The following is a 22,582-nucleotide window of genomic DNA, read 5'->3' on the forward strand; positions in this document are numbered from 1 at the left end:
TTATAAATATTTAACGTAAGGAATGTAAATGTTTGTTGTTGTATTATTTTCTGGCTGCAGATTCCCAATTTTTCAGCCTCCATGATGCACCAGCTATATGCAGATAGTTAGGAAACAGAATTAAATTATGGGGAGAAAAATCTTTAACACACCATGGGGGCCAGAGAAATTTACAGTGCTTAGAATTCCCTGATGAATGCTGATATTTTAATCAATTGCAGCAGGTAGGAGGAACGGAATTCTGAAGCCAAGTGGGAATGTACATTCATTTTTATAAAGTGTGTCCATTACTCTCATTTCATATATCAAAAGCAGTATATGAACAGAAGTTACTTCAACATGCAGGAAATAGAATTCATCGCTGGTAAAATGAAGTCAGGAAAATGTCCATGTTTCACAATTCAATCACTTACCTTCTCAATGAAGACTGTGAACAGCACAATTCATTTCACTGTGGCTGAGAAGAAAGAAGTGACTCCTTTCATTCTGATTACTGCTGTCATTGACACACCATTGGAATCGCTGCAACTTCCAGGCTTAGTGTAACAGCATTGTGATTGTGGCATCTTAAATATAATTATAGTCAAAATAAACGCCTATGGGGTAATGGACCTTGTCTCCATCAGCATCACATTTAGAATTTTTCCCCACTCCTTTTTCTTTTCTGAGTTGAACTGCATGCTCCTAGTCAATTGGAGTCTAAACAGGCTGCAAGGGATATGAATACAAGAAAATATTTCTCTTTGTTAGAAACGCTTTACTAGCTAACAGGGTGCAAGTTACACAAGAAATACCTTGTATATAAGGAATACAGGAACTTCTTTTTATTACATATTCGTAACTAACAATATAATCATAAAGGCCTGGACATGCATTCATGTTACTGTTTTAGGCCCCTTCTCTCAAAGAAATTGGTATAGAAAGGTATTCCACATAGAGTCCTCTCCTAATAAGAAGGACAATCCCAACAACAAGAGGAGCATAGGATAATGACTCCTAACCCTGCAAAATGGGGAATGTGAACTTACTGGGAATACACATTTGGGATATATCCGACCACATAGTAATGTACCACACTGATGTGATCTTTTTTTTTTTTTTTTTTTTTTTAATTTATTTTTGGGTGTGTTGGGTCTTCATTTCTGTGCGAGGGCTTTCTCCAGTTCCGGCGAGCGGGGGCCACTATTCATCGCGGTGCGCGGGCCTCTCACTATCGCGGCCTCTCTTGTTGCGGAGCACAGGCTCCAGACGTGCAGGCTCAGTAGTTGTGGCTCACGGGCCTAGCCGCTCTGCGGCATGTGGGATCTTCCCAGACCAGGGCTCGAACCCCGTGTCCCCTGCATTAGCAGGCAGATTCTCAACCACTGCACCACCAGGGAAGCTCCCTGATGTGATCATTTAAACAGTTTAACAACCAATTCCCTTTCCTAAAGTATCTTATTACTTCAGGTGAAAGTGATTCTGGGCTAAATTGTAGAGCTCATTGACTTAATCTGACATGTCACTTTGTGTGACCCTGTAGGTTTAAAAGCTCACATAGCAGGTTCTTAGAACTCATTAATCTTATGAGAATCGTACAGAGAAATAGAGAAGTGAAAATCAGTGTAAGTCAAAATCAATCCAAGTCATAGGTCGGCAAATATTGCAGCCAAATCACTAAATATTTATATTTACTTAACTATATACATGACCCATCTAAGTCAAGTTCTTATTATTTATCATTTGCCCAATGGTTCTAAAATGTGCTCTAAATAATCACCACTGAACTTGCTGAATATTTTATAGATTCCTGGGCCCCACACTTGGAGATTTTAACTTAGAGCAGCGAATGGGAGATCTAGAAACTGGCTAAAGTAGACAACACTTTTGTTAATGTTGAGAATTAGTGTACAAGCAAATGTTGGATTTATAACAGGTATTCAAATAATAACTTAATTAAACTGAAACATGGCTAAATGAGAACTCTTATAGCCCCCAAATTACATTTCACTGGGTCTCCGGGATTGTTTCTTGTTTCCTTCCTTTACTTAATGTATTCTGTGCAATTAACTGTCTTTCCAATTCCATCATTACTTTACCTGAAATATTCGTGATTTTTTTAAAGAATAGAGAATAAAACCCTAACTTTTTAGCCTTTCATATTCTGGATGCAGCGAAGTTTCCATCCTTATTTTCCACAATTTCACAACATATATTTTGCACACAAACCAGTTTGGGCAATTTCTGCAACTTGTACTTCACTGCATTTTTCTAGTATGTCATAGCCTCTGTCTATAATATCTCCCATTTCAGTCTTTTGAAGTTCTATCCTGTTCTCCAGGGCCCAACTCAAATGCCAGTTTCTCTAGAATTTAACCCCTCTCATTGTACTTCATGCCATTTTTTTTAAAAATCCCATTTTATTTAATGTTGAAGATCTTCATACAATACCTAACAGCCTCCATTAGAGAAAGATCCCCTAGATTTGTGCTAATGTGGTAACCACTAGCCATATGCAGCTATTTAAACTGAAATTATTAAGATGGAATAACATTAAAAATTCAGTTTCTCAGTCACATTAGGCACATTTTAATTGGACGGCACAGATACAGAGTACTTCTATAATTGCAGAAAGTTCTATTGGACAGTGCTGCCTATACTAGAGGATTAAAGCTCTCTCATGGTTTTTTTCCAAATGGGTTTTAGTGCAGTTCCTTTACTAAAGTATAGTAATTAAATTGTTGTTATGGAATGATGGTGGCCCTCATACCCCTACACTCCTGAAGGAGATTCTACATAATCACAAAAACAAATATTTCCAACATACCATAATTGTTTAGAGCAGGACATCTCACACTTCAGCATACAACAGAATCAGCTGGAGGGCTTGTTAAAACAGATTGTTTGCCTCTACCCCAGGAGCTTCTGAGTCACTAGGTCAGAGCCGGAGTTGAGGATTTGTAGGATTTCTAACAAGTTCCCAGGTGATTCTGCTGCTGCCGGTCTGCAGAAGACATTTTGAGCAACACTGGTTTAGTGTATTTATATAGTTTTCCCCTGAATTATTTGATCATTATTATTTGAATTATTTGATCATTATTTTCTTTAAGTTTTGTATTTTGTACCTGGCAACTTTCATTTACATAGGGTATTTAAGTAAGTAGAAGTCAATGCAATTCAAGATGTATTTTATGAGTGCTTTCTAGGTCCCAAATTTTATTAGAAGTATCTGTATTAGTACCATATTAGTTTCCATAGAATATTCTCTATCCTTGTAGAAATTGGAGTATAGCTGGAGAAATGACATGAAGAAATATGAAAAAATAGTAATCTCAATACAGTACTGCCCATTATCATATTGAAAACACTTTTATACATATTATTTTGTTTAATCTATACAATAACCCTTTCCACTAGTGTGGACCTCGAGTATCCCCATTAATAGATGAGGAAACCTTGACTCACGGAGTCCATGTCTAAGCAACATCACTGGATCAACATATGTTTGCATTGGGCTAAATTAGGGCAAAACCTACACCATGAGTTTTCCTTTAAATCAACTTGAAAAAGTGAACCACATTTTGTTTGAAGAACTCTACTAATGGCCTGGGCTAGAATTTTATGAATTATTTTTAAATTTTCTAAATATTAAGTGACAACTTTTAAAACATAGGAATAAAATACAGATTAAAAGCCCTTGAATAAAATACTAGAGTTATTGGAAGTCTAGGAAATTTATGGACTTTTCTTTAGAGATATAAGGGTTGAGGAACCAGGTAACATCACTTAGGAAATATACATACCTGCCAGCTCCCTTTATTTCTTCTGTTCTCTAGGCAAATCACACACTCAAAGATTAGGAATGCACAAATGCTTCAAGTGTCTGGTGAAAGCACTAACCATTCAAATATAACATATGATATCCTACTGTGTTCCTTTTGTCCCCAAGACAGTTATAATTAATCTTTCTGGTAAAACGAATGTAGCAAAATGGGTCAAAATCTTCATAAACCCTTAACAGTCTGACAATAAATTAACAAACTGACTAACATCTCTGTAGTGCTCATAACATCTGGGACTAAAGGAGGAAAGATGAGATGAGAGCAGCAAAACATGTTGCTCCGTAATTGCTCTGTGGACTTTTTCTATAATGGATCATCCTCTCAATTAAATTTAAGTAAATCATTGAGCATATGGTTTATACTAAATATAGAGCATCAGTGATACTCATTGCTATGCATATTTGCCACGCAGGTGTCTGATTTTGGACTTGTCACATGGACAGATGGGATTTTTCTGTTTGTCTTTTTTATTGGCAGTAGAAAGAGTAAGAGAGTTAACCCTAACTACTGTTGGGACAGCTCTGCTCACAGAGACATTTCCTCCATCACAAAGTGAGAGCTAATGCATATATTCTCTTTCCCTAGTTAAATTAAGTGATTAAAGTTATGCTAGTAAAAATATTTTAGCAGGAATAGTTGACTTTTCAGGATGTAAGATAAAATTTTATAATATCAATATTATTTTCCTCTCTTAAAGACACTTAATGCATTTATTTAAATTAATTATTAATGTAAATAGATAATAAGATAGACATTTCTTGAGAAAGTTACAGGTATTTTAATCTTATTAACACTCCCATAATTTAGGTATAATTCTTATCCCCATTTTGGATATAGAAGCATTGAGGCAGAAGAAACTTGGCAAAGATAACAAAATATTTAAGAGGTAGAACTGTGATTTGAACCCAGGCTGTTTGGCCCCAGAATCCATTCTTTTTTCTTTTCCTTCCAGTTTTATTGAGATGTAATTGACATACAGCACTGTATAAGTTTAAGGTGTACAGCATAATGATTTGACTTACATACATCATGAAATGATTATCACAATACATTTAGTGATCATCCATCATCTCATATAGACACAAAATTAAAGAAGCACAAAATAAATATCTTTTCCTGGTGATGAGAACTCTTAGGACTTACTCTCTTGACAACTTTTCTATGTAACTTTCAGCAGTGTTAATTATGTTTATCATGTTGTACAGTACATCCCTAGTACCTATTTTATAACTGGAAGTTTGTACCTTCTGACCAATTTCTCCTCCCTGCAACTGCCACCTCTAGTAACCAAAAATCTGATCTGTTTTTGATGAATTTATTTGTTTGTTAGTTTTTTTGTTTGTTTGTTTTGGAAGTATATTTGACCTACAACACTGTGTTAGTTCCTGGTACACAAACAGCATAGTGATTCTATATTTCTATACATTTCAAAATGATCACCATGGTAAGTCTAGTTACCATCTGTCACTATGTAAAGATATTACATAATTATTGACTATATTCCCCACACTGTACATTTCATAACCATGACTCATTTATTTTGTAATGGAAAGTGTGCCCCTGTTAATCACCTATTTCTCTCATCCTTCCCACCCCTTTCCCCTCTGACAACCACCTGTTTGTTCTCTGTATCTATGATTCTGTTTCTGTTTAGTTACGTTTGTTCATTTGTTTTCATTTTTAGATTCCACATATAAGTGCAATCATACAGTATTTGTCTTTCTCTATCTGACTTATTTCAGTTAGCATAACGCGCTCTAGTTTCATCCATGTCATCAGAAATGGCAAGATTTCATTCTCTTTTATGGTTGAGTAATATTATGTTGTATAGCTCTTCCCCTAACCTCTTTACTAGTAATTTCCTAATACTGCTCCTTTCATGTGTCTGACTCTCTAGCCAAATCTTAGCCATTGTTCAAGTATCTATGTATTTCCTTACCTCAAGCCATCTAGCATTCCAAGCAGAGGGTACATCTTGATGTACTTCCAGAAGTTCTGCACACTGGGGACATTTATTTTCTCCACTTGGGATATAAAAGAGTTCTGTACATAGAGTTCTGCCTTGCTTGAGTAAAAACATAGAGTAGCAACTGTAAGGCTTTTTCTTCATTTCAAATAGCCACAGGGACATCTGTGTGAAGCTGTAGGATATAAGAAATTTGGCGAATGGGAGAAGTAGACAACAATGGTTACAAGCCATCTGCTCCTGCTATTGACCTGTGCTTTCAATAACTGCTTGAGATCACCTCATATATAAACTTCCACTTAATAGGTAAAGGATATTAAACTTTATGGGTTTGTGGATTAGATAGCATTCAGTATAGGATGGACAGCACATGTTGTATGTTACCTGTTGCTGAGAGCCAGATTTCATCATCTGCATGACTGCATTAGTAAGAATTGAAAGAAGATAAAAATCTTAGAGAATTCTCATGTTATCCTAATGGGACTTGTCACCATCTCCACAAGCATTCAGATGCTGCAGATAATTTTATTGTCTGGGTTATAAAGGCTAAGTGGTAGAGCTTCTTGCACTACAGCATGTATAAGCCTTCCTTCCACTCTTTGTTTCTTTCAAAACTCAAAGGCTTTTGCTCACCTGGAAAATAGGTTGAAACAACATGCTTTATGATAGAGGGTGCTTTTTAAAACCAAAGAAGTATTGTGCCTCTTTCTTAGTGGTAGATAGAACAAAGCGTGGCAAGTTGTCCTTCTCCTTGTAGTTTATATTACAAAGCTGTACCAAGATCACCAAGCTCTCAGAAACTTTACTGAAGATCCTGGCATGTTCATGGGATTGATCTTCCACCATTTGTATGAGTGTGTTTTAACATATTCTATGTCTCATCCCTTTATAGAAATTCTAGAGCACATGGCTCGTCCCAGAGTTTAAGCAGCTATAATGTCCAAAATCATGCCGCAGAATGGTCTATTGAAAACATGTGCATTATCCCTGCTAGGGACAGACTACATCACTTATAGAGTCAATTATCCTGATATCAAACACTGCATGCTTCTGCTACAATAATTGCATCCCATAACTTGATATGACTGCTGATGCTTTGAACATGCTCTCCAGGATGGATACTGCATAGTTTCTTCAAATAAATAGATATAAATCAGAGACACATACATTGTTTAAGCCATCCCAGGGCATATGCCTATACTGTGACAGAGGTCAGGCAAGTAAATATTGGGCACAGTCTGCTTCTAATAAGGACAAGACTTTCAAGGCAGAATGCTCTCCATCCATAGAAAGGGGTGAAAATGCTGGGATGCCAAATGTCAAATACAGTTGCCCAGGGTTATCCGCATCATTTATAGCACACATTACTCACCCAGCCAAAAACCCAGTTGAGTGTCGTGTCCTTTTTCTAACCCCTCCTCCAATGTCAATCCATCAGCAAGTCCTGTTGGCTTTACTTCCAAAATATATTTCTTGAAAGTCTCTAGTTCTCTTTATCTTCATTAATCCCCTTCAAGATCACTAACACCTTTTTCCTGGACTATGGCAGTTACCTACTAACTTGTTTCCCTGTTTCCATTCTTTTTCTTGTTAGAATTCTTATTCTGTACAAGAGGTAGATTGATCTTTTTTTAAAATAATATTCAAATCATACCACCTCTCTACTTAATAAATAAAACCAAAACCAAACCTTTTATTAACTTTCCATTCTTTCTATAGTACTTTTCCTAACTTTTACCAAGGCCTGTAAAGTCCTTTATGATTTTAGTCCTTACTACCTCTCCAAACTCTTTTTATACCCTTGTCTCCTCCTTCACTTTGACACTAGCCACACTGGTATTCCAACTTCTATCTGTTCTTCAGACACACCAAAATTTTCATCTCTGTATTTTCATACTGCATTTCCTCTTGCTGAAGTGCTCTTCCCTCAGGATGCTACATAACTGGCTCCTTCTTCCTTCGCTCAGCTCTCAGGTCAGATGCTATCTCCTTAGAGGAGTGCTCGCTGATCACTCAGTGGGAAGTATCTCCACTCCAGCTGTGGTAGCTATTCTCCAAAGATAATCTCCAGTGAACCATGCTTTCCAATATTTATGCCCTTGTGTTGTCCCCTCTCTCATGGAATCTGGCCTGGCCCTGGGTCTCACTTTAGCCAGTAAAATATGGCAGAAGTAAACTTTGCCAGTTTTGGGGCTATATTTTAAGAAGACCTTAGAGTTTCTGTTTTTGAGCCACCATGTAAGGAATCTGCTTTCCTTATTAGAGAGACTTCATGGAGGGATGGTGTACAGAAGATATGTAGAATAGGGAAGACTCTGAGACTACATGGAAAGAGAGAAAGGCCCAATGGCCCCAGTAGGCCAGATAATCTCAATCTTTCAGCTGTTTTTACCAAGGCAACAAAGTGATGAATTAGCTATCTTGGACCTCTCACCCTATCAAATCTCCCAGATGACTACGACTCCAGCTAATATCATATGCTTCAGAACTGTCCAGCTGAGCCCAAACAACAGAATCATAAGAAATGATAACATAGTTTTGTTTTAAGCCACTGTGTTTTAGACTATTATTTTTTGCAGGAGTATATGATCAAAAACCAGTCTTTCTCACTTTTATTAGCATTTATCATAAGCTTAAGTTATTTATTGATTTGTCTTTTTTTTTTTTGGATCTATTCCCTTTCTATTGACTTTATTCACCACTGTATTCCCTAAAAACGTGTTTAGCATGGAATAAATAATTAATACCTATTTGATAAATGAATGAATGAATATTTGTAAAGTATTTAGAATTTAGTAAATAATATAAATTTTGACTAATTATGTTTTTGTTTAATTTTATATCACTTTATTCTGCATAGTCTGTTTTAGATGTATAGAAATATTGATGTTCTCTGAATTTTGTATGCATTTTCACACCTTTTATAACTTTTTGCATGCTATTATTTCTGTTCAAAATGCTCCTCATTTACATAATTTGCAGAGTGGTTTCACCTTTAAAACATAGGTTAGAAGCTGCCTCTGTTCTCAAGCCTATAAATTTACCAGAAAGAGTTGGAAATCTCTCCTTTTTGCTCCAGACTATCCACGCATATTTGTCATAGCACTTAATAACTCACAGTTTAACATTTCTTATTGTATCAGCCAACTATTATAACAGTAATGCCAGTAACAAATCACAACAAAACTCAATGGCTTAAAGCAACAACTGTTATTCTAATTCATGGGTCTGATGATTGACTCATGGACTAGGAGTCAGACAATCTAGGATTAGCTTGGACTTGGCTCCAAGCTGTAGTTTGAGTCTAGATATACTTCACGTGTCTTCCAGTTTTCTTAAACAGGCAGGATTCACTGGTGTGTACTTCTCATTAGTGCAGCACATGAGGACACTTTAAACCTCTGCTTTTGTCACATGTGCTAACCTCACATTGACCAAAGCACACCACATGGCAAAGGAGAATTCATGTAGTGAAAGGTATAGATAACAGAAAGAATAAAAAATTGAGACTATTAATAAAAACTACCATACATCTTTCATACAGAACTCTAAGCTCGTTTCAGAGAGATTTTGTTTTATTTATAAGGTAGAGTAACTGGATCATATAAAAACACTCAGTAAATATTATTTTATAAAATAAATTGAGCCATATATTGTATGGCAAAGCTAGGTGTACATTGGCCTAGCTGACATTTTGGCAGGCTACTATCCACTTCTCCAAGCATGTTATACCCAGATTTAAAATTATAGGTCAGCTTCTTCATTTATGAGAATTAAATGTAAACATTTTTCAAAACATGAATTAACTAGAAATCCATCATAAATCTCAGGAGTGGAGAACTTTAAGTATACTCTAGGTCTTATCCATCCTTGAAAACTCAGTTCAAAGTGAGACAATAGAGAAATTGGCTTAGAAAGCTGAGATTTGATGTTGCTACTTCTGTGATTATGTTCTGAATGGATCTGGCACATTCCTGCCACTCTGTTGACTGACATCCCCCACTATTAATCCATCTTTCCTTTTACCTTTCCCTCTGTGAATTTCCTTACAACTTAAGCATGAAAGGACAAGAACGACATCATGATTCATTCGGTGAAGGGCAAATAACGAATATTTAAGACCTTGAATTTTAAATTAATAAATGGAAATGGATTGCACTATTAGGAAAAAAATGAAAGATCTAGCAAAGGAAAATTTTAAGGTCCTAATGAAATGCATAATATAGGGAGTGTGTCATAGCTGTTATGCTAGAAATTATAACTTGGAGGAATTCCCCAGACAAGCCTTATGCCACAAGCCTATTCTATTATGCAGGCTATTATGAGCCTCTGCCACAATTTGTATGGCCTTTGCCACAATTTTTATGCCACTTTATTATAATCATTGATTACATATCTGACATTGAACCATCAGTAACTTGAAGAAAATGAACAACTTTCACTCATCTTTGAGCATTCAGTACTCTATAATTTCCTGCAATACAGAGTACAGTCAATCTTATGAAAAATAATAGACCAACTGCCAAATGAGAAACCAAAGGGGAAAAGTGCTAAATCCAACAAAGTAAAATACACAAACATTGGAACTGTTCCTAAATGGAAAGAATTTAGGGAAAAACCATGTATTGTGAATAAATATCTCTAGTGATACATCCTGTCAAATCATATTGAAATTGCAGTTCAGAAAAGGATAGAGCACAAAGAATGACACAGTTTTGAGCTGCTTCTCCTTTAAAAATAAAGCACTTTTTCTCTTAGAATAATGAGCTAGAGATTTATTTGATTTTCTCATTTTATTTTTAGATCCTGTCTTGCTAAGGCCAATTATCATCTAGAACAGTTTAAACACCAAACACATTCCAATCTAATCAGAGAGGGATACACATTAAACTCCAAAATAATAAACACAAATTCAAGATGAATTGAGATGAACAAGTACAAAACCACTTTGAAAAAGACCTTGCAATATAATAACCTATTAAACCCCTGCTTACATTTCACAGAAGCAATTAATAAAGTTAACAGAGAATTGAAAGAGATCTTTACAACAGTAGAATGTAAATCAAATACTGTCATTATATATAATTTGATAATATTCCTTAACAAGAATCATTTTTGTATATGCCTAAGAATATGATTTTTTATTTTTTACAATTTTTACTTGTTTAAATTATTAGAAATGCCTTAATTTAAATAATTTTCTATAACCATAACTATTCATAATTTAATGCTCTATACATGCACCTAAATGAGGATTAATCTTTAAGGTGGTATATGAATTGCTAGTTTGTTCATGCACTGTATTGTTTAGAACACACAGGACCACATTTTACCTGTTTACATGTTAGCTACTAAGTTAAGGAGAAGATGTACAGACACAAAGTACATGCACAGTAAATGTACCTTGTGTGAAAACAGAATGGTCTAATGTGAGGTAGGATACATTCAAGGAGGATATTAGGAGTAAAAAAATGGTAAATCATGTACTAGAAACTTTTTTTGTGTTACTAATTTAAAAAAAGAGAATAACTAAAAAGTCAATTGTCACAAATACAGATGCTTCAAGCACAGTGAAGGACAGAGAGAAAAGTGCAAATTGACAAAAAAAAAAAAAAAAGGCAGAGATCTGAAGCTCTTGCTACCTTGGTCATGTCCCAGAGCCTTTCCTCCATGGTTTTTCTTCCTGCCCCAACATTAACATCAGCTAATCTCTCCTCATATCACTTTACCCCTCACATCCCCCTTCTTTTGGTATTCTTTCATGGCCACCTCTACTACCTTTTCTGCCTCCACATTATTTTTGCATTTTGGCTGTGAGAGGAAGAAGGAATCTTTGCCTACAAAGGTAATAAAGAATTGAGTAAATAAATAAATTATGTGGCTCAGCAACTCAATATGCATTTTTGATTGCTTAATTTGTATTTAGGCATAATCTTATGTAAAATCATTATTTTTTGTCATTTTTTTATTGGGGTATAGTTGCTTTACAATGTTGTGTTAGTTTCTACTGTACAGTGAAGTGGAGTTCCCTGTGCTATACAGCAGGTTCTCATTTGTTATCTATTTTATACTGTAAAATTATTAAATGAGGGTTTTTAAAGACTGGATCCCTTGCAATAACTCATAACACAATTTATTTTCATGTAGGTCAGATGTTACATTTCAATAGAATATTAAAGAAAAATTCAGAAAGAAATACTCCGCCACAAGAACTGCCTGTCCGTCCTTCTTATTTATAAACCAGTTGTCATATACACAAAATAAACTCTTATTATGACTTTTAACAAAGCATAAACAGAATGAACCTATTAGGTTTTCCTCTCTCTTTGCAAAGTTTCATCTAAATGGAGACCATCTCAATGACAAGGACATTTTTAAAATGTTTGTGTTGATAAATTGTATATTGAAAAGTTGAAGGAGCCTGAGAGGGGAAGAGACAGAGAAAGGGGAAAGGCTTAGTAAAACTGTTAAGGTCAGTATATTTTTATTTTTTCCACTTTTTCACTTTAAGTTTTATTATATCAATTAATTTAAAGTAGAATCTATTAAATTTATTAACTTGTTCAGTGTCACATTCCTTCCTCTTCCACTTTCCTTCCTCCCTCCCTTCCTTCCCCCTTCCTTCCTTCTTTCCTTCCTTCCTTCTTTCCTTCTTCCTCTTTCTTTCTCTCTTTCTTCCTTTCTTCTTTCTTTCTTTTTTTCTTTCTTTCTTTCTTTCAACAATTTAGTCTTTTAGAATAATTCTTTCAAGGACAAGAAGTGTCAATAATATGAAAAAGTAAAGATAGAGGATTCAATTCAATCCTGAACTGTGTGTGAGTCTAAGACTCAGTGTATACAAGGCATGACATCCAGAAACAGTGCAGAAAAAAGACAATCAATAGTCCACATACAACACTTACACCTGAGTATTTGGTGCTATTTAAATGTGAAGGAAGGTTCTGAGCTCAATCCACAACTCTTCTTTCCAGGATGACACACATTTAATGCTTACTTAAAGATGAAGAAGAGAGCTGGACTTTATTGCTTTCATATTATAAAATAATTGTGGTCATTGAACAAAAACATATTAAAACATATTATTATAGATAATCACAGAGATTACAAGTCACTGTTTAGAGGAATATTTATATTTAGATAATACTATACTCTATTCAGATATGTGGGAAATATAAGGGCTTAAATAACTTTTATGACTATAATTAATAGCAAATTTTGTCTTGCTTTATTGTTAGCCTTTAGGCATTTATTTCTAGCAGAAAATATAGTGGAATTAAAATGTTAGTTTTAAATAATTAAAATGATTTGAATCCAATTTTTTTAAATGCATAGATTTACTTTCTCATATCATGAAATATATTACAGTGCTATTATAATAAGTAGATTATGTGTTTGCTAGAAATTAAGTAAAAGAGAAGACAACCAAAATAATCAGAATTTGAAAATTGAGTTATCCTCAGATATTTCTCACTAAAAACCAGCGATTCTCCCACCCCCACCTGCCAAACCCACTGTGCCAAACCCACACAGGCTTCAGGAGTAACAGGAACTATATCACACTCTTTAAGGGATATGATTCATCCTAGTGTGCTTAGAATGAAAAACACATAAAGGACATATGGCATGACATATGCTAAATCCTCTAGACATGCTGCACTAGCACAATCATGGGGCCCAACTTGATTTCATGAAATATTGCACATTTATTTTTGCCAAACAGGATAATAACAACGAATTATTTGGGGAAAAAGAGAAAAACTAAGACTTTTTTCAATCTGAATCAAATCTTTTCAAGATTTTTAAATACTACCAAAAACCAAAGAACAAACAGCAAACACTTTTCTAGTTTTATGATAGACATACCTGAAATTTCAATAATGCAATTAAATTTATTCCCAGTACTCAAGGATCGTATATTTAACATACTTCCGAAATCACAGCCTCAAAGCACAAACTATGAATTAATCTGCTTTATTTGAAAAAAAATGTTTAAAGCATAACATGTAGAATATTGAAAGGAAGGCTCTAATTGTAGAGCACCAGATGAGCAAAGTGGATAGGAAATCAACTCAATTCACCCAATCACAGTCTGCATTGTCTCTGTTGTTTCAAGCTTTGGCTATTTAAAGAGGACAGTTATATTGCCTTGCCCATAGGCTTAAAAAGAAACTTAATTCATTAACAGTAATTGTCTTCTGTATAAAGAATACTTAAAGTACAAAAATTGGATACTTTAGTTTTATATTATCTATGGATTCCCTTCTTTTTTTAGGAGCTAAGAATACAAACACAAAAAGATACATATTAAACAATATATTATAATGGATTCCCTACTAATCACCTTGTAAGAGATACTCTACTAATTACCTTATAAAAGGTCTATACTAATTACCCAAATATGCCCAGTCTCAAATTTTTCTATATGCAAGAAGAAAAGGAAAAGCAAAGAAGGAAAGATAAAGTGATGAGAGGAAGGTGATAATTATAATTGTAAGGATTAGATAGGAATTAAAATTGCTTTAGAAACTGATATGGTGGCTTCATTGCAGAGATTTATGAATGTATGTGTTGATAAATAATATAGTACCCCCAAAAAAAGAAAACAGGGGAAGTGGAGAACAAAGAGATAAATTATCAGACAGATCAAAAGCAACTCAGATTCAAATAGTAAGTCAAGGAGAGAAAGAAATACTGACAGGGTCAAATGAATAGATGATAAAGAAAATATGGTCTATACATACAATGGAATATTATTCAGTCTTAAAAAAGAAGGAAACTTTTCAATGTGTCACAATATGGATGAACTTAAAAGCATAATGTTAAGTGAAATAAGCCAGTCTCAGAAGGACAGATACTGTGTGACTACATTTATATGAGGTATCTAAAATAGTCAAACTCATAGAAGCAGAGTAGAATGGTGACTGCCAGGGGAGGGAGGGGGAAAAGGGGAGTTGCTATTCAATGGGTATAAAGTTTCAATTATGTAAGATGAACAATTTCTAGATATCTGCTGTATAGCATTGTACTTATAGTTAACAATACTGTATTGTACACTTAATAATTTAAGAAGGTAGTTCTTATGATAAATGTTCTTACTGAAGTAGATAATGAATAAATACATACACAAATAAATAAATAGATAGATAGATAGATAGATAAAGGTTCTTGGGAATTACACATTGGCAGGAAAGTTAGTACCTGGCAAGAACTGAGAATAGAAAGTTTAGTTCCACAAGGAAAATTCGGGACACACCTCATAAACCTGATATTTGGTGAAAAAAGCAGGGAACCAAATACAAACACAGTATGGTTCCAATTATATAAATACAGAGATGGCAAAATTAAAATATAATAGTTATGTATTCTTTCATAGGTGGTAAACTACATGGAAGAGCTAGGAAATGTTTATTAGGAAAGTTAGGAAAGTGGACTATCCCTAGGGGATAAGGAGAGGATTGTCTTTGGAGAGGAGCACTCACATGGGGCTTCTGAGATTCTGGTGGTCCTCTCATTCCTTTTTTTGAATTTATTTATTTATTTATTTTGGCTGCATTGGGTCTTCGTTGCTGCACGCGGGTTTTCTCTAGTTGTGGTGAGTGGGGGCTACTCTTCGTTGCGGTGCGCAGCCTTCTCATTGGGGTGGCTTCTCTTGTTGCGGAGCACAGGCTCTAGGCACGTGGGCTTCAGTAGTTGTGGCTTGCAGGCTCTAGAGCGCAGGCGCAGTAGTTGTGTCTCAGGGGCTTAGTTGCTCCACAGCATGTGAGATCTTCCTGGACCAGGGCTTGAACCCATGTCCCCTGCATTGGCAGACGGATTCTTAACCACTGTGCCACCAGGGAAGCCCGGTCCTCTCATTCTTGACTTGAGTGATAATCACATGCTCTCTCCTTTATAATTAATTATTTTTATATGCCTGGCATAACACACACACACACACACACACACCCCACATTTTTGTATGTATGATATGTCTCATGATAAAAAACTTAATAAAAAGATAGTGCAAAGTTGATGCCATTACCCAAACAAGTTACTTCTTGAATTGTGCAAATTCTCCTTTCTTTCTTATGAAAATAGATGTCTGACACATCCAGCAATTATCATGTGTTCAAATTTTCTTTTTCCCAAGTTTTATTAAGGTATAATTGTCAACTAAAATTGTACATATTTAAAGTATATAGTGTGGTGGTTTGATGTATGTATAATTGTTAAATATTTACCACAATCAAGTTTATTAAAATATCCATTGCCTTACATAGTTACCTTTTGTGTGTATGTGTGGTGAGAATGCTTTAATTTTCACTCTCTTAGCAAATTTTAAGTATACCACACAGCAGTTAATTAACTGTAGTTACTATGATTTACATTAGATCTTTAGAACTTATACAAATTATAACTGAAAGTTTGTACCCTTTGATGAACATCTACTCATTTCTCTTACCCCCTAGTTTCTGGCAACCACCATTCTGCTATTTCTAAATTTTTTTTTTTTTTTTTTTGAGATTCCACATATAAGTAATACCATACAGTATTTGTCTTTCTGGCTGGCTTATTTCCTAATACCCTCCAGGCTCATCTATGTTGTCACAAAGGGCAGGATTTTCTTCTTTTTTATGGCCGAATAATATTGTATATATACCACATTTTCTTTATGCATTTATCTATTGATGGATAATTAGTTTTTCCCTATATTTTGGCTGTTGTGAATAATGCTGCAATGAACCCAGGAATGCAAATATCTCTTTATGACCCTGATTTTTTATCCATGGGCTAAGTACTCAGAAGTGGATTTCTAGATCATATGGTAGTTCTATTTTCAATATTTTGAGTACCCTCTATACTGTTTTCCATAGTGGCTGAACCAACAGACATTTCCACCAACAGTTCATAAGGGTTGCCTTTTCTCCACATTCTCACCAACATTTGCTATCTCTTGACATTTTGGAGATAGCCATCCTAACAGGTGTGAGGTGATATCTCATTGCAATTTTGATTTGCATTTCCTTGATGTTTAGTGATGTTGAGCACCTTTTCATGTACCTGTTGGCCATTTGGACGTCTTCTTTGGGAAAAAATCTATTCTGATACTTTGCCCATTTTAAAACTCAGGTTATTACTATTACTTTTTGCTACAGGGTTGTATGAATTCCTTACAACCTCTTAGATATTAACACATTTTAGATATTACAACCTTTTAGATATTAACCTCTTATCAGATGTATGGTTTGCAAATAGTTTCTCCCATTCCATATATTACTTTTCATTTTGTTGATTGTTTCCTTTGCTGTGCAGAAGCTTTTTAGTTTGATGTAGTCCCACTTGCATATTTTTGCTTTTGGGGTCATATTTTCAAAATCATTACCAAGACCAACCCAAGGATATTTTTCCTATAATATATATTTCCTATATTTTCTTCCAGTAGTTTTATAGTTTCTGGTCTTACATTTAAGTATTTAATCCAAGTTGTATTAATGTTTCTGAGTGATGTAAGATGAGGGTCCAGTTTTATTCTTTTGCATGTGGCTATCCAGTTTTCCAACACCATTTATTGGAAGAGACTATCTTTTCTCCATTGTGTTCTTGGCATGCTTGTCAGAGATGTTGACCGCAAATATGTAGATTTACTTCTGGACTCTCTATTTTGTTCCATTGATCTATGTGTCTGTTTTTATGCCAGTAGCATATGGTTTTTATTATTATCACTTTGTAATATAGTGTGAAATCAAGATCCCTAGCTTTGTTTTTTCTCTAGACTGCTTTGGCTATTCAGAGTTTTTTGTGGTTCCATATGAATTTTAGAATTGTCTTCTCTGTGAAAAAGGGCATTGGAATTTTCATAGGAATTGAATTAAATCTATAGATTGCTTTGAGTAGTATGGACATTTTTCATTTATTTGTGTCTTCAATTTCTTTCATCAATATCTATAGTTTTCTGTGTACAGATCTGTCACCTCCTTGGGTAAATTCATTCCATAGTATTCTATTGTTTTTGATGCTATTACAAATGGAATTGCTTTTTAAATTTCTCTGGATAGTTCATTGTTAGTCTCTAAAAACTCAAATGCTTTTTGTATGTTGATGTTGTATCCTGCAAATTTACTAAATTTATCAGTTCTAAGATTTTTTTGTAGAATCTTTAATGTTTTCTCTGTATAAGATCATGTCATCTGCAAACAGAGACAATTTTACTCTGATTTGTTTTTTTCCATTGTTTACGATAAGTAAGTTTAATAAAAAATGTTGCTCTAAACCTCAAGTTAGAGATATCTCAAATTGAAGTGTTTGTTTCCATATCAAATTAGAGATATGGAAACAACACACTTCCAATACTAGCAAAATCCTCAACTTTTAAATGTTCTTTACTTAGCCATAAGCTTAGGCATTGTATTAGTCAGGGTTCTCTTACAGGACATAGCTCACCCAATTATGGAGGTCTGAGAAGTACCACAGTGTGATGTTTGCAAGCTGGAGAACCAGGAAAACAATTCAGTATAATTCAGTCTGATTCTGATGGCCTGAGAACAGGGGAATCATTGGTGTAACTCCCAATCTGTGATCAACATTTGAGAACGAGGAGCTCTGGTGATGTCAAAGTGCAGGAGAAGATGGACTTCCCAACTCAAAAAGAGAGCAAGAGCTCACCCATCCTTCACATTTGTGTTCCATTCAGACCCCCAGCAGATTGGATGATGCCTGCCCACGTTGGTGAGGGCTCATCTCTTCACTTTGTCTACTGAATAAAATGCTAGTTTCTTCCAGAAACACCCTCATAAACACACCCAGATATAATGTTCTTGTAGCTATCTGGTCATCCCTTAGGTCAGTCAAAATTAACATACAAAATTAACCATGACAGGCATTTGAGGCTGTGGCTTGTTGTAAAGGCTTTGGCTCTGGCACCTGCTACAGTGCTTCTCAATGTCTTACCTACTATTTTGGACACGTCTTCTTCTCTGTGACTTGTGGATCATTCAGATATCTTGAGTGCGTTTGTGGTCGTGTGGTCTACTTATTATACTACTCTAAAGGTTCTTATATAGTCTTCATGAAGGAGAAGAATAAAATGTAATTATTTTCTTCCTCTGAGACATTTGTTTTTCTATATTGTACATTTCACCATCCAAAAAGATCATTGCTTTTAGTTTTAGACTCATATACTCTCCTGTCTTCTTTCTCCTTAGGGTCTTTGTATCACATCATCTGTCTGTGTTATATTGTTAGTATCTATGGCCAAGTTGCCATGCTGACATGAATCATCCATTGGCTGCTATATCCCTATTTAGATGTGCATTAAGTACATCCCAAAATGAAAAAAGAAATTATAAAACATAATGCCTAGGGACTTCCCTGCTGGCCCAGTGGTTAAGACTTTGCACTGCCAATGCAGAGGGCCTGGGTTCAATCCCTGGTCAGGGAACTAGATACTGAATGCTGCAACTAAGAGCCCACAAGTTACAACTAAGAGCCGGCACAGCCAAATAAATAAATAAATAAATAAATAAATAAATAAATATCATACCTAAAGGATAATTAACCAAACTCCTTTAATTTAACCCTGATTCAATTTACTGTAATTCTTCAAAATATCTAGAGCAATTTAGTCCCTGGAGATGAAAATTCAAATTTAATCATAGTAATACTGTAAAGTGTGTTTTATCATAAGACTTGCTCTCACAAAATTTTACAGAAGTTTGAAGACATTGTAGCAATGATTAATAAAATGTTTCAAATGTTCATATTTGAGTAACTTGTCTAGAACTCAGAACATTTCCTATAAAAATTATGTCAGAAAGAGCTGTTTAAGTTCTCAGTTGCCTAACATAAGTAATTTTACCTATCATGTAATATTCATATGAGTCATGAACCACGAGTCTTTCTGAATCTGATTTCTGGACTTTCTTAAGTTTTCTAAGTCTCAAGAGAGTACATAATTAAGTAGATCATTAAATTTGTATATCTATACCCAAAGAAGGTTAGTTACTATGGTAAATATGAAAAAGCTTCCAAGAGCAACAAGTTCTGGTTAGATGTCCTCAAAAACAGATTTTGATAGAAGGTGGCATTTGTGGCAGCAATTGACTCTAAATGGCAGTAGATAATCAGATGAAGGATTTGTTTTTAAATCAAGTGTTTGTAATAAAGGACTGGCTATATTAAGAATTCTGGATAATCAGCATGGTATAGGAAATATCAATAGTCCATTTTGACACACAAAAAGAGTTTCTAGCCTTGTAATTTTATTTTGGTAAAACTGCTTTGACACACTAATGGTTCTCTACAGTAAACTATACCTGTTAATGAAATCATTGTATTTCAATGAGGTAAGAATATGTCTATCCTTCCAAAATTAAATCAATTTTGTCATCAAATATCCACAGAGACTCTGATGCTTATGAATTTTAGAAAGTTGTAATTGATTTTAGAACTTCTAACACATCTAAATCCTATCAAATGCAGAGCAGTTTCCCCCCACCCCCAACATATTTTGGTTCACCCAATTTAATGTTCTTTAATTTGCAGATAGTACAGCAAAGATAACATCATAGTTAGAAGAGAAAAGACACTCTTGACCATGATGAAGTGTAATCACTCAAAAGTGTGAAAGGCCTATTTGATGGTAAAACCCTTTGAGAAGTAATCCATAGAAGCTAGCCAAACCATTGATTCTGTCAAATAATAATGAAATTAGAACTTCAAGAGAAAGTTAAATTTGTTCTAACAGAATTTATTTTTTCTCCTATAAGATTCTCAGTAGACACCCTATTTTACTTATTTCTTCATGTTTGTCTTGGTATTTTGAAGAATTAGCACATTCCTTGTATTTCACCATATCCAAAGGAAGAAATGGCCAGATGCCAAAATAATGAAATCTTATTATTCCAACTGCACAACCACAATTCTAGGTTTCCTACCACAAATTCCATTTGGTGCCAGATAATACCCTTTATTGCGGACAAAATTTTGGGTCTAAACTCTTATCTGGTACTCTTATCTCTTGAATTCAGTTGGGTCACAGATGAAAGATAATGATTCTTTTGAAACACTTAGACTAGCCCTTAGACTTCCAGAAGACTGAGTTGCTTACTTATTGCCTCCTTTTCTGAAGACTCATACCGTGGTCTTGGCACTCTAGATTTTATTATGCTGACTATACAAGGATAAAAAGTAGAGGGTATGATATAACGCAAGTTTCGCCTTAATACTTAAGGCACTGAAATGCTAACGTATTGCTCTATGTGTACCTTCTATGGGCCACATGCTGGTTCAGCTTACCCTTCAGAAGCCTGCAGTGAAAGCAGAAGACATTCTCATTCACTAAATCAGCTACATTGGGGAAAAAAATGACATCTAATAAGGTAATTAATCAAATCAAATAAACTTCTTAGGTCCCTCTCCACTTATAATCCCTGCAATTTCTTTATTTGTTCCACATAACTCTCCATCCCTTAGTACCATAACCTATTTTATTATTTATAAGGTTGCAACTGAATATGTTGTTTACTAAAAGAAAATATTAAATCACTTTTCAACTACTTTTAGCTGTGTGATATTGTATAATTTTAAAATTTACCATTTTATTCCTCTTTATACAATAGAAATTATGTAACTAAATTAATAAGTAAATAATATAATTTCTGTTACATGGTTAATATGGTATTTTATGTACAGTAAGGACAAGTTAATTTTAGTTACTTTTATTGTTATTCTTCCTTATTCTCTGTTTCTTGCATGAACACCACTAAGAAAAGTTTTCAAATATTAGCTCCAGAAAAAAAAGTGTTTTCATGCAAGAAATTATAATTTCTTCCAACTTAAAATATTGAGAGGCACTACTGACTATGATTCTCATTTAATTTTGAGCCCCCAGAAACTCAAACCAAGCGTGAAGTTCAACTTTAATAACTTAGTAGGGTAGTGGTCTGCATATCTTTCTACGTTTTAAGTATTTCCTTGGTCCTGACAATTTTTGGTGGCAACTTTTATCTGGTTACATTTTGTCATTTTATTGCATGCATGCTTATAAACTGATTAATCCTCTGTAGAATCAGGGGATATAGATATATGCACACTTACATTTATATAATATTGCTCTTGGAAGAGCTGAGCATTTCAGAGACAGGACTCAAACTAAATTTCTCTAATGTTTTCTAATTAGTGCTCTTGATGTTTGGGGCAGACATAGGGAAAATTGAACATCTATTCCTCTGAAATTAGTGAATCACCCACGTGCTTAACCTCCCCAACAAATTCAAATCAGTATAAGAAAATTAGCTCTTAGATAAATATGTACACTGTATTTCATTGCAAAGAGTGTAGGAGATAATTTTCCCTTAAACAGAGATGAAATTTTGTTTACTTTAATGAATTAAAAAAAAAAAACCTAAGAGATATAGTTATTGTTACATGAGAAAATCCAGAAATAAAGTAGTTGTTTTGCCTCTCTTTCTCTTTCAAACGATCTTGTATATTCATTCAGCAATCATATTTTTCAAATTCTAATTTTATCATTTTAATTTCTTACTCAGAAACAAAACAGAGGCTTCTTAAATTCCCTAGCAAATACGAAGTGAACATATCAACCAAATACTATTTTGTTCAAACTTAAAGGTACAATTTTGGGCTTCCGTGGTGGCTCAGTGGTTAAGAATCCACCTGCCAATGCAGGGGACACGGGTTCGAGCCCTGGTCCGGGAAGATCTCACATGCCGCGGAGCAACTAAGCCTGTGCACCACAACTACTGAGCCTGCACTCTAGAGCCCACAAGCCACAAGTACTGAGCCCGTGTGCCACAAC

The 22,582-nt window shown here is 34.6% G+C and overlaps 1 non-coding gene across 1 annotated transcript; it reads left to right on the top strand.

Annotated features, from left to right (window-relative positions):
- Window positions 1–19,131: 19,131 nt before the first annotated feature.
- Window positions 19,132–19,204, top strand: TRNAG-GCC. Its single transcript has one exon. It is a non-coding gene; the product is annotated as a tRNA-Gly (tRNA).
- The last annotated feature ends 3,378 nt before the right edge of the window (window positions 19,205–22,582 follow it).

The sequence above is a fragment of the Balaenoptera musculus genome, chromosome 5 (assembly GCF_009873245.2).
Source record: "Balaenoptera musculus isolate JJ_BM4_2016_0621 chromosome 5, mBalMus1.pri.v3, whole genome shotgun sequence".
Lineage (NCBI taxonomy): Eukaryota > Metazoa > Chordata > Mammalia > Artiodactyla > Balaenopteridae > Balaenoptera > Balaenoptera musculus.